We start from the raw sequence: 12,551 nt of genomic DNA on the forward strand, positions 1-12,551 counted from the left end.
TGATATCTTCCACCCTTAACGTGATTTTTATGAAGCCACCTTAAGGGGTTTTTTTTGTCACAGGCCACAGTGGTAAAAGCTCTGATGCCTGTGATAAAAAAAATTCTAATGCATCTTCATTAAAGGGGGTGGGGGTGGGGGGGGTTAGTTTTATGGCTGCTACTAGGTTTGATAAAGGAGTCATTCTAGCTTTGCTCCTGGCATAATTCTGCATAATGTGAGATTGTGGTTCACATAGTCAGGTCTAAGCTGGCACAGGAGCAGGAAGTAATCCTTTATTTAGCATCACTTCCTCCTCTACTGCCCGTGTCTGCACATCATATGAAGAATCCTATGCATCCGGAGGGGATGAGAAATTCCGCACTTGTAAAATTCCGCCAGAAGTATAGCTTGCCTTTTATAATGCCGCCCATCAGAACTTTCAGATGCCCAAAACTCTGCCATTCAAAAAAATATGGCGCTAGGTTCCAGGCTGCCCTGATCACACACATATGTCACAATATGAGAATGGAAAGTTCTTCTAGTTTTTCTGTAAATATTTTCAAATTAGTGAAACGTATGATAAAGGAACAGGAAATTGCCATAAAATTCATCAGCGTGTCCCTCTGAGACCACAAAAATTAAAACAAAATCAAAAAGGAAAAAGACAAAACAGACAACGAAAATTTCAGCTCCTTTCTAGGGGAATAGAGTTTATCGTTAATAACACTCCGCTAAAAGGGTAACATCTGTTTTGGACAAACTGTAATGAGATTTAAAACCCCAGGTGGGGGGGAGTAGTCTACCGTAATGAATGAGTTGCTCTATATCTAAATAGTTTTAATTTTTTGTTGGCAGGAAAAGCTGCTTTTTCTAACCAAAAAAAAAATAAAAAAATTATGCTGCCTCTCGCCCTTCTCTCTTTGTTTAACGATCGCTATTAATTTCCAAGGGTGGCAGATGGATTCCAGCCTAGTGAAGTTTGAAATGAGAACATCGGCCCATGAAGGTGTGCCTGCTGATACAGCGAACATTCACTTCCAAGAATCCTTAGGATGGAGGACAGAGAAAAACACTCGCAACTAATCCTTCAGGAGCCAGGTTTTGTTGTGAGTTTCATGACTTCCCCATATCAGAAGTGGAAGCAGCTCCTGCGAAACTATCGACGACTCTAATATTACCTATGTGACATTGGTACTATTATTTCACTGCTGCTGTTCTGCTCCTCATATTTCAGCTTCACTACTATGCTAAGTTCATATTACATAGATTGTATGGATATGATATTTCAATTATTACACTTATTACAGTGTTATCCACGTCTGGCCAGTTCCACTGGTTTTTGTTCTCTGTTCTTGTTTTTATAAGCTATATTATGCTACTATGTTTGGTGTGAATGACTGATTGTACTTGGTCATCACTACTGTCTCAGCTTGTGGTCATTCCTACCTGATTGTTATAATATTCTAAAATGTCAATAAAAAATGATTGAACTCAAAAAAAAGAAGTGGAAGCAGCTCGTATCGCAAGAGAAGGGTTGTTTTTTTTTTTTTTAGTATAATGTTTCTTTATTGGGCAAAACCAACAGCATACTGAACAGTAAATAGCAAAAACACATCTACATAGCCAGGACAACCTCACAAACAGGGTAAACAACAATCACATCGCCGCAAAATGGCAAAATCAGCCCAAAACAAAAGTTTTTATAAAGTCCCCCGCCAACCCTCCCCTACAGAAGACCAGATAACCCAATCCTCCCAACTCCCCCCCCCTCAGACCTGTGAGGTAAGTTGACAACACTACTAGAAAAGTAGAAAGAGAGACAGAGAAAACCAAAGAAAAGCACACCCGAGAAAAGTATAGGAAAAGAAAACAGCAACAAGCTCCCTGTCAGAAGCAGGAGAGAAAGAGCCACAAGGGCATACCATAGGCTGGAAGAGATAGCACCCAGCCCCCCTACAGGGGCAACGCAATCCAAAAAATTTAGCAATTTAACAACAGACTGCTCTCCCGATGTAGGAAGGGACAGCCAGAACTCCTACAAGAGAAGTTTTAAAAATGCTGTCAGCAGCCTCAGCCATCTCATACTGGCTAGCTCACATGGCCTTGAAGAAAGGCTGAGAGCATTTCTTTTTCTCGTATGCACTGTAAATCATGAACCCCCCCCCCCCAATATATTAGGGAAACAGGCTTCTGCTCTACGAAGCAGTGCAGTCTACTATCGATCCTTTATGTCAGAAAACAGCAGAAAAGGGGGGTCCGAGATTGGAATGAGCCGGTCAACCTTGGGATCTGATTAGGTCACGCTTCATCCAGGAAAAACTTCCCAGAAAGAGCATCTGGGGGAAACCAAAATATGACACCCCTCGGATTATAGGCGAAGAACATCAACAATTAAGGGTAAACAAAAATCACTATATTGGTATCTCCGCAGCAGTGCTTGAAGTGAGAAAGTACTTGTCAAAATTGATGATAATATTTGCTGAGGCCCACAGTTTTAACATCCCTCTCCTCACAGCTAGCAAAAGAAGTGGGGTGAGGGGAGCCTCATGAAAACATGGGCTCTCAGGTCTAGACAAAACACCCTGAGGTCAGTGACGCTGGTCGCTCTCATGCACGCAGCATAGTTAGGGTTACCAGACGTCTGAAAAACCCGGACATGTCCTCTTTTTAGAGGCATTTGTCCGGGTTTTGGAAAGCTCCGACAATCTCCAGCTGCATCTGGAGGGCCTCTGAGCATGCGCGGATGATGTTAGGCAAAGATGTGACTGGAGCTCGTCAGGAAGAGGGGAGGAGGTTTTGTGGGGGCGGGGCTGGGACGGAGTAGGGCGGGGATGGAGGCGGAACTGGGCGGAATCATGTGTCCGGGGTTTCCATGAGAAAAATGTGGTCAAGAAATGGGCTTTGCATATGAGAAAGTGCTGAGTTAAAACATGCTAAGCCCATTTTGTAGCACATCATAAAATGATTTTTTAAGAATGAATAATGAACATCCCCAGTACCAATGTATTGTGGTTTTGCTGGTTTACTTTTAGGCTAAAATGTCTGTTCTCTGAAGAATGACGAGCATTGCTCCATTTCCTGCAAAGGAGAGCAACTTAAGGAAGCTCTGGAATGAGAGGGCCTAGGATGAAGTTAAGAGGTGATAGGCTCAGGAGTCATAGAAGGAAATACTTTTTTACAGAAAGGGTGGTAGATGCGTGGAACAGTCTCCCGGAAGAGGTGGTGGAGACAGAGTCTGTGTCCGAATTCAAGAAAGCCTGGGATAGGCTAGGAATCTCTTGGAGAGAGGAAAAGATAATGGTTACTGTGGATGGGCAATTTGGCCTTTATCTACCATCATGTTTCTATAACCATAAAGTTCTATGACATCACAATGCAGATGTAAAGAGCCCTAGCCAATAGGGAATTGAGGAGATAGTGGATGTGTCATTTGGCCTTTATCTGCCATTATGTTTCTATGTTTCTAAATTTCTGCACAGATATCAGTATGTTCACTAAGAATTGTCCCTTCAGAAACAGCATGTCGAAGACTCGATACTTAATGTCAGTGGTCTACAACACGCGGCGCCCAAAGTCCTCCATTGTAGCCCTCAAATAATTGGCTGGAATGCCCTTCAAATCTTGTAAACGCGTTAATTTCAATCTTGCCCACTTGATACATTAACTGCAAACAATCTCTTATGTATGTTACTCGGGTGTCTCATTTATAGAATTTGTTGCTATCGACAATCCAAAATAAATTTATTTATTTATTAGATTTTTAGCCCGTCCTCCCAAAAGAGCCCAGAACGGGTTACAAAGTACATCCATAATAATCCAGACAGAGCAGAGATGACAGTTTACATAAATTACAATATAGACATGACAATAAAACATATGTACTAAGTAGCATCTGGTGAAATTAAGTGACAAAGGTGAGTTGACTGGGTGGCATTTCAGGGTGAATGACTTTAAGGCGCTGGGTTAGTAAAGAGGAAGGTTTTCACGGCCTTCCTGAAGTTCCAGAGTCCATCTAGTGATCTGACAGATGGAGGGATTGTGTGCCAAAGTTTGGGGATGAAATGTGAGTAGGAGCGTTTGCGGGCAGTTTCAGTTTTGAGGGAGCGGCCAGAAGGTATGGTCAGTCGTTTTTCTCCTTGGGACCTCAGTGGTCGTTTTGGGAAGTAGATTTGTAGTTTACTTTTCATGTAGTACGGAATCGTTTCATGGAAGGTTTTGAAAGCGAGGAGCAGGGCCTTGAAGGTGCAGCATTTTTGAATGGGCAGCCAGTGCATGGAAGCTAATGCAGGGGTAACATGGTCGCGGATGCCTAGGTTTTTCAGAAGGCGGATATAAAGTAAGTTTATAAAATATATCCTTGAAGTGCTGTGGAATCAATATTAGTATTAATTCTTAATGTTTAATATCCAGTCTGAACAAGCAGGTCAAGGTGTTATACAAGATTAGTAGGATGTGTAAGCTTGAAATCTTTTGGTGGTCCTCAGAACGTTTTGGTATTCACACTGTGGCCCTTTACTTGAAAAAGGTTGACGATCACTGTCATATGAAAAAGCCAAAACGGGGCAGTACTTTGAGAGACCTCCCAGGAAAGAGACTTGGGAGTTCTGATCGACAAGTCGAAGCCATCTGCGCAATGCGCTGCAGCGGCAAATAGGGCGAACAGAATGCTGGGAATGATTAAGAAGGGGATCACGAACAGATCCAAGAAGGTTATCATACCGCTGTACCGGGCCATGGTGCGCCCTCACCTGGAGTACTGCGTCCAGCACTGGTCGCCGTACACGAAGAAGGACACGGTACTACTCGAAAGGGTCCAGAGAAGAGCGCCTAAAATGGTTAAGGGGCTGGAGGAGTTGCCGTACAGTGAGAGATTGGAGAAACTGGGCCTCTTCTCCCTTGAAAAGAGAAGACTGAGAGGGGACTTGATCGAAACATTCAAGGTACTGAAGGGGATAGACTTAGTCAGTGGCGTACCTAGGGTATGTGGCACCCGGGGCCCATCATTTTTTTTTTTTTTTTTTTTTGCAATAACCATGAAATGGAATAAATGGTCAGAATAGAAACAGGCAGTGAAAATTTTCTTTTATTGAACCTCAATTATGTAACCATTATTCCAAACATAACATAACATAAATTATGTCTAAATTTTCATGACATTAGAAGTACATATGGAGTAGTTGCAGGTGATGCTTGGAACAGTTCTGATTGTGTTAGTTCGGTTTTATGTGTTTTTTGAATAGAAGGGTTTTTATTTTTTTTTGAAGGTTTTGTAGTTTGTGGTCGAGGTCAATAGGTTGTAGAGTTGGGGGTCGAGTGTTGCAGCTGGAATGGCTAGGAGGTTGTCGAACAGTTTTTTTCTTTTGACGTTTTTGGTTGGAGGGTGTGTGAATGGTGCGTGAGTTCTCCTATGTCTGTTTGAGGTGGATTGAATTATTTAGCTGAAGAAATTAGTTACCCCCTCATCCCACAAACATTAATTCTCTTCCATTTTTGTTCCCATTATAAAAAACACTGATAAGTTCCCAGAAAAAAAATACATTAAAATAAGAAATGAAAACAAAGGCCCCTACAGATGAGAACATAACATAAGAATAGCCTAACTGGGTCAGACCAATGGTCCATCATGCCCAGTAGCCCATTCTCATGGTAGCCAATCCAGGATACTAATACCTGGTCAAAACCCAAAGAGTAGCAACATTCCATGCTACCGATCCAGGGCAAGCAGACACTTCCCCTATGTCTTAATAACAGATTATGGACTTTTTCTCCAGGAATTTGTCCAAATCTTTCTTAAAACCAGCTACACTATCTGCTTTTACCATAACATCTGGCCACTTCATTTTTAAGTTTAGATCTTTCCTTTCAAACAGAGACCTTGCTAGATGTCAAATACAGCACAAGGTAACTTCACACGGACTTAGCTGTGCAGGAAATGTGAATCTCCTCATACACCCACCATATAGTGCAAAAATGTGCAAAGGTCTGTTTTTTTCTTTCGATCACTACATAGCCTAATGCCACACAAGCAGAGCTGTTACAAACATATTCTGTAGGTCAATGCTAAGGATAACAAAGTTTCCTTCCTTGGACCAGAAGGAGATACTGATAAACCACTGGAAGAGATCCCAACACAACACCCAATGACCCACTCAGTGTGTGAACCAGTTGAGTGGAGTGGACTAACTGGGGGTTGGAAATGGGCCCGGAGTTTGCTCAGCAGAATTTCCCAGATCACCTCTTCCTCTCAACACATTGACACGCTGCCACCACCACCACTAGGAACACCTCACCAGGTAGGCCAGCAATACTATAAACTTTATAAAACACATTATTATATTTTCTTATAAAGCATATATTTTAACTGAACTCAGCCTTGCCATTCACAAAAATAGAAAAGTTCCCATTTCAAGCTGTCTCATGTACACTTTTCAAATCTAACATATTGTAATCACAAAACAGAAAATAAAATTATTTTTTCTACCTTTTGTTCTCTGGTCAATATTCAAATCTTGTTGGTCCCAGGCTCTTGTTGTCTTGCTTGCCAGGGTCTCCTTTCTCCGTGCTAACCATCCGTCTGCCATCTCTGTCCTCCCCTTCTGTTTCCCTTCCCTCTCCCGGAGATCTGGCATCTTTCTTTTTTTTTGTCTCCATCCACAGATTCACCTTTTCTCAACTCCCCACCACCCCAGGATCCACCATCTCTCCCTTTCTGTTCCCATCCTATCCTCCTATCCAGTATCTCTATCCCCCCTCCACACCATCCCCTGTTTCCAAGTTCTCTCCCTTTCTGTTCCTTCCCTCCCTAAATCCCATTATGCACCATCTCTCTCCCACTCCTCTGTTTTTAGACCCATTATTTCTAACCCCCAAAGTCTGGCATATGCACGTATCTTTGAACCCCCCCTTCCCTCTCTCCCTCTGTGTACTTTTACACCAGGACCCCCCTCCCCCGAAGGTCTGTCCCCCCTCCGAAGGGCTACACCCCACCCCTGAAGGCCTGCACCCCCCGAAGGACTTTACTTCCCACCCGAAGGTCTGTCCTCCCCCCGAAGGCCTACACCCCACTCCTGAAGGCCTGCACCCACCCCGAATGCCTGCACCCCCCTCCGAAGGCCTGCACCCCCCTGAAGGCCTGCATCCCCCCCGAAGGTCTGTCCCCCCTGAAGGCCTGCACCCACCCCGAATGCCTGCACCCACCCCGAAGGCCTGCACCCCCCCCCGAAGGCCTGCCCCCCCTGAAGGCCTGCACCCCCCTGAAGGCCTGCACCCCCCCGAAGGTCTGTACCTCCTGAAGGCCTGCACCCCCCCTGAAAGCCTACACCCCCCCCAAGGTCTTTACCTCCCACCCAAAGGTATGTCCCCCCCCCTAAAGGCCTACACCCCCCCAAAGGCCTGCACCCCCCCAGAAGGCCTACCCCCCCTTAAGGCCTACACCTCCCTCTTAAGGCTTACACCCCACCCCTTAAGGCCTACAATACACCCCCCATCTAGTACTGTCTAATGCAATTAGGTACGGGTCAGGAGGCCAGAAGGGAAGCAGGACATTGCAGCAATTCCCAACTGACCCTCCCCCCTCGCCCTCTAAAGCAGGAGCCGGCTAGCAAGAGGAAATTGCCGATCCTGCTTTAGGGGGGGAGGGTCAGTTGATGATTCGGGAGGCCGATTTTGGGCTTTTTTAAAAATTGATTCGGGCAGAAATAAAATAACAATAAAACCACCGCCAAGCAGCCCAGCGATACTCACCCTCAGTTCCTGCCTTAATTGCAGTGTCCCACGCGGCTCGGGCTCCCTTTCTTGCTTCCACCCAGCCGGAAACCGGAAGTTGCTGACCAAGCTCCGACGGCGACGGGGGGTGTGGCCGTGGGTAAATGGAATTAGAGAGAGGGCTCAGGCAGGATCACTTCGGGGACTCGCGGAAGCCTTGGAGTCGGGCCATAGCAGGGAAGTTCCCGGGCCATGACTCCAAGGCTCGAGCACCCCTAACGAGCTGGCACCCGGGGCGGCCCGCCCCCCCCTAGGTACGCCACTGGACTTAGTAGATAAGGACAGGTTGTTTACCCTCTCCAAGGTAGAGAGAACAAGAGGGCACTCTCTAAAGTTGAAAGGGGATAGATTCCGTACAAACGTAAGGAAGTTCTTCTTCACCCAGAGAGTGGTGGAAAACTGGAACGCTCTTCCGGAGGCTGTTATAGGGGAAAACACCCTCCAGGGATTCAAGACAAAGTTGGCCAAGTTCCTGCTAAATTGGAACGTAGACAGGTGATGTTGGGTTCATTTAGAGCACTGATCTTTGACTTGAGGGCCGCCGTGTGAGCGGATTGACCCAGCAGCGGCAATTCTTATGTTCTTATAATTCCACCAAGTGGTTGAATCAACTTTGGAGAGGTCTTTCCAAGAGTGTAATATATTTTTGATTGCTAGTGATAAGAGTATGTAGAGCAGTTTGCATTGATTATCATCTAAGCTCTTAGGTTTATTAAGGCCGAGATGGCCAAATATGAGATAGTGATCGCAATTAAAACTAAGACGCTAGCGTCATTTGATAAAATATGGTCACCTATAGTTAATTATTGTGATTGATACCTTGCTTGCTGATATCTTGACATCACCATAAGAATAGTTGTATAGTACTTGACACGTTAATTACCGATCCTTTGACATTAATACCATTGGAACATTACTGTGGCGTATTGACGTTTCACTGATAAATGCTTATCTTATATATTTACCGCACTTTGAAGTGAAACCCAATCTATATACTGATTTAACTAATTAATTATTATATTCTATATATTCTTCTTGTTAATAGGAGCAGATTACGTTGGGTATCAAATACGAGTATTGTATGTGAATACGTGATACAGAACCAAGTTGCTTGTTCTGTGTTGTATTATTGTTTTTGAACTTATGTTTTTATGTTGTATAATTGAAAACCTTTCAATAAAAATATTGACTAAAAAACAAAAAAAGCCAAAATGATTGTTTTTTTAAAATAGCTAATCACCTTCAGTGGTTTTCATGCAGTCTTTAAAATGTATGAAACATTTTAAAGACTGCATATACATTCCCAAATATATGAATAGGGCTGACCCTAGGCTGGTATAGAGCCCAGGGTGATTGAGCCAAGGCAAGCTGAATGCCAAGATATTTAGGAGCAGAGAAGGGAAAGTAGCTGGCAAAGACCTCTTGGCCTGGTACTGATGTGATCCCAAATAATTTCACAAGGAGTAGGGTTACCAGATTTTACTTTGGTAAAATCTGGACCCCCCCCTAGACCCGCTCCCCAGGCCTGCCAAGTTCCACCCATCCCTGTTATGCCCCAGTCCCATCTCCAATCCCACCCTAGCTCCACCCGTCCTCCCCGCTGCCTGCGCGGATGCCTTCCTGCCCGACGCGATTTCGAGAAAACTTTTCCAAATCCGTACAAAGTGCAAGGGTTTTGAAAAGCTGTCTGGACCCCTGGACATGTCCTATCAAGAGGCAGAGCTACCATCGCATTTCAAGGCCCTTAAAAGCCCAGAGCAATTACTGTGATTCTCTCCTCCCCCTCTATACAAATCCTTGGATATCGCCCCCACCCCCCTCCACCAAGCATGGTCAAAATGCTTCCTTACCTTAGGAACAATTTAGAAAGTAAGTTGCCTAGAAGTAGGAAATCACCACGGTGCTGGATCATAACTCACCTTGAGCTTGGATTTGGAAAAAGTGAATAATAAATAAATTCAAACTCCAAAGTCATAATTTGGCAACTCACAACTTTCCCTATGAAAAAAAAAAAAAGTCTCTCAAGGCCCTTTCCCCACCCTCAAGATGGTACGAGTGAAACAATTTTAGTCAAAAGCCTTGATCATTTATCACACGCAGCTGTATCACTGTTTAATGACTAGCTGTAGAATACTTCATTTGGCAACAAATTCTAATTTAAATGCAAATGGAAATTAAAGGATGCATACAGCTCATACTTCAGGCCGAGATGCAACTTTCCAGACGCAGAATTTTCAATTTTTTGATGCTTACTAAGTAGGGTGATAACCTTTTAGCATTTAAGCTTCCTTTTACGTGTGTGGGGGGAAAAAAGGTATCACTCTGTAATGAAGAAACCTCAAAGCGTCATATAACGATATTTGCTCTCTCAGGCTTTCCGCAGCTGGCCTCATGCTCGTCGCAGGTTTCCGGGTCTCGCTGCAGACCTCACAGCATACCCTGAAGAGAGCTACAGCACGATGGCCGAAACGTCGCTTTTACCCGACAAGGCGCAGCGAGATCTGGAAACCCGCAGCAAGCATTTAACAGTAATCCCCAATACTTTATTGGGGTCACCAAGCAAATCTTCTTTTTGGGATTCCTGCCAAATACTAGAAGTTTCATGTTTCAAGTTTAGTCTGTGGACACATTAGCGTTTAGCGCGCGCTAATTCGATTCGCTTGCGCAAATCGGTTAGGGCACCTTAGTAAAAGAGGGGGTAAATCGTTTTTACAAAATTTCAAAGCGATGTACAATTTAAAAAGAAGGGGAGGAGAAACCCCTTAAAATAATATACAGATACCAGGACATGACATTGAAGAAAAGGAGAAGGAAAAGAACTACAATCGTCATAAGAAAGGAGTGGAAAGGATTCAACAAAAGGTATGGATGTACATATCTGGAAGAGCCTCGTTTGCTTTCCTAAGATTCAATTGGAGGAATTTTTTTTTTACTCAGAGAATAGTTAAGCTCTGGAACGCGTTGCCAGAGGATGTGGTAAAAGCGGATAGCGTAGCTGATTTTTAGAAAGGTTTGGATAAGTTCCTGGAGGAAAAGTCCATAGTCTGTTATTGAGAAAGACATGGGGGAAGCCACTGCTTGCCCTGGATCGGTAGCATGGAAAGTTGCTACTCTTTGGGGTTCCGGAATCTTTTGTTACTCTTTGAGATTCCGGAATCTTTCTATTCTTTAGGATTCTGAATGGAATGTTGCTACTCTTTGGGGTTCCGGAATCTTTTGTTACTCTTTGAGATTCCGGAATCTTTCTATTCTTTAGGATTCTGAATGGAATGTTGCTACTCCATGAGGTTCCGGAATCTTTTGTTACTTTTTGGGATTCCGGAATCTTGCTATTCTTTAGGATTCTGAATGGAATGTTGCTACTCTTTGGGGTTCCGGAATCTTTTGTTACTCTTTGGGATTCCGGAATCTTGCTATTCTTTAGGATTCTGAATGAATTGTTGCTACTCCTTGGGTTTTGGCCAGGTACTAGTGACCTGGATTGGCCACTGTGAGAACAGGCTACTGGGCTTGATGGACCATTGGTCTGACTCAGTAAGGCTATTTTTATGTTCTTATATAAATGCATCTTTAAACAGAAAGCATTTTAGTTTTCCTTTGAATCTGTCTAGATTTTTTTCCCTCCCTCAAATATGCTGGCAATGAATTCCAGGTTGGTGGGGCCAGTATCCTGACGGGCATTGATGATCCTCAAAGATGGCACAGAGAGAAGGTTTTTGCCCTCTGATCTTAAGAAAAGCCATGCTTGAGTGCGATCAAGGTCCGTTGAGCCCAGCATCCTCTCTCTGAAAGGGGCCAGTCCAGGTTGCAAGTACCGGCCAGATCACAAAAGAGTAGCTCTGTCTGTCTCTTATAGATAATTTTCAGGGATGAGCAATGACGCTGCTATCATTTTTATGGACTTTTCCTCCAGGAACTTGCCCTAACTTCTTTTGAATCCCGCTCTGTTAGTCACCTCAACCACCTCCTCTGACAACAGATTCTACAGCTTAAATTAGGTGCTGCAAGATTTTAAAAAAGGAAACTTTCTATAATTTGTCGTCAGTTGTTTCATAAAGCGCTGTTTGTTCTGGTGGCGTTTGAAAGGTTAAAGAATTAACAATTACATCCCACTCATAATTTTATACACTTCTGTGTCCCACTCTCGGTTGTCTTTTCTCTGAGCTGAAGAGTCCTAACTTGTTTAATCATTCTTTATAAAGGAGGTTTCTATTAGAGAATGACACGTGGTGGAACACATTTTTCCCAGTCCCATCCCTGCAAGTTCTTTTCCTGTTCCTACCCTATTCCTGCAAGCTCCGTCCTCATCTGCACAAGCCTCAAACACTTTAAAACCAAAAGTAGCACCATTCTAGAGCTCAGATTGTGATGTCATAATGCCTCATTCCACCAATGCCTAAGCTCCGTCCTCATCTGCACAAGCCTCAAACACTTTAGAATCCTAAGTAGCAACATTCTAGAGCTCAGATTGTGATGTCATAATGCCTCATTCCACCAATGCCTAAGCTCCGTCCTCATCTGCACAAGCTTCAAACACTTTAAAACCACAAGTAGCAACATTCTAGAGCTCAGATTGTGATGTCATAATGCCTCATTCCACCAATGCCTAAGCTCCGTCCTCATCTGCACAAGCCTCAAACACTTTAAAACCAAAAGTAGCACCATTCTAGAGCTCAGATTGTGATGTCATAATGCCTCATTCCACCAATGCCTAAGCTCCGTCCTCATCTGCACAAGCCTCAAACACTTTAAAATCCTAAGTAGCAACATTCTAGAGCTCAGATTGTGATGTCATAATGCCTCAT

At 43.8% G+C, this 12,551-nt stretch overlaps 1 protein-coding gene and 1 long non-coding RNA gene across 4 annotated transcripts in view; one reads left to right on the top strand and one right to left on the bottom strand.

Moving 5' to 3' along the window:
• LOC117368918 overlaps window positions 1-1,474 on the top strand; it is a 75,336-nt gene extending 73,862 nt beyond the window's left edge. Inside the window, exon 2 of the long non-coding RNA XR_004541035.1 lies at window positions 932-1,474. This is a non-coding gene — a long non-coding RNA (uncharacterized LOC117368918). The remainder of the gene's footprint in view (window positions 1-931) is intronic.
• The window catches only part of ELFN1 (extracellular leucine rich repeat and fibronectin type III domain containing 1), a 181,959-nt gene that overhangs the window by 32,116 nt on the left and 137,292 nt on the right, over window positions 1-12,551 (bottom strand). The window lies entirely within an intron of this gene.

Source organism: Geotrypetes seraphini, chromosome 11 (assembly GCF_902459505.1).
Source record: "Geotrypetes seraphini chromosome 11, aGeoSer1.1, whole genome shotgun sequence".
Lineage (NCBI taxonomy): Eukaryota > Metazoa > Chordata > Amphibia > Gymnophiona > Dermophiidae > Geotrypetes > Geotrypetes seraphini.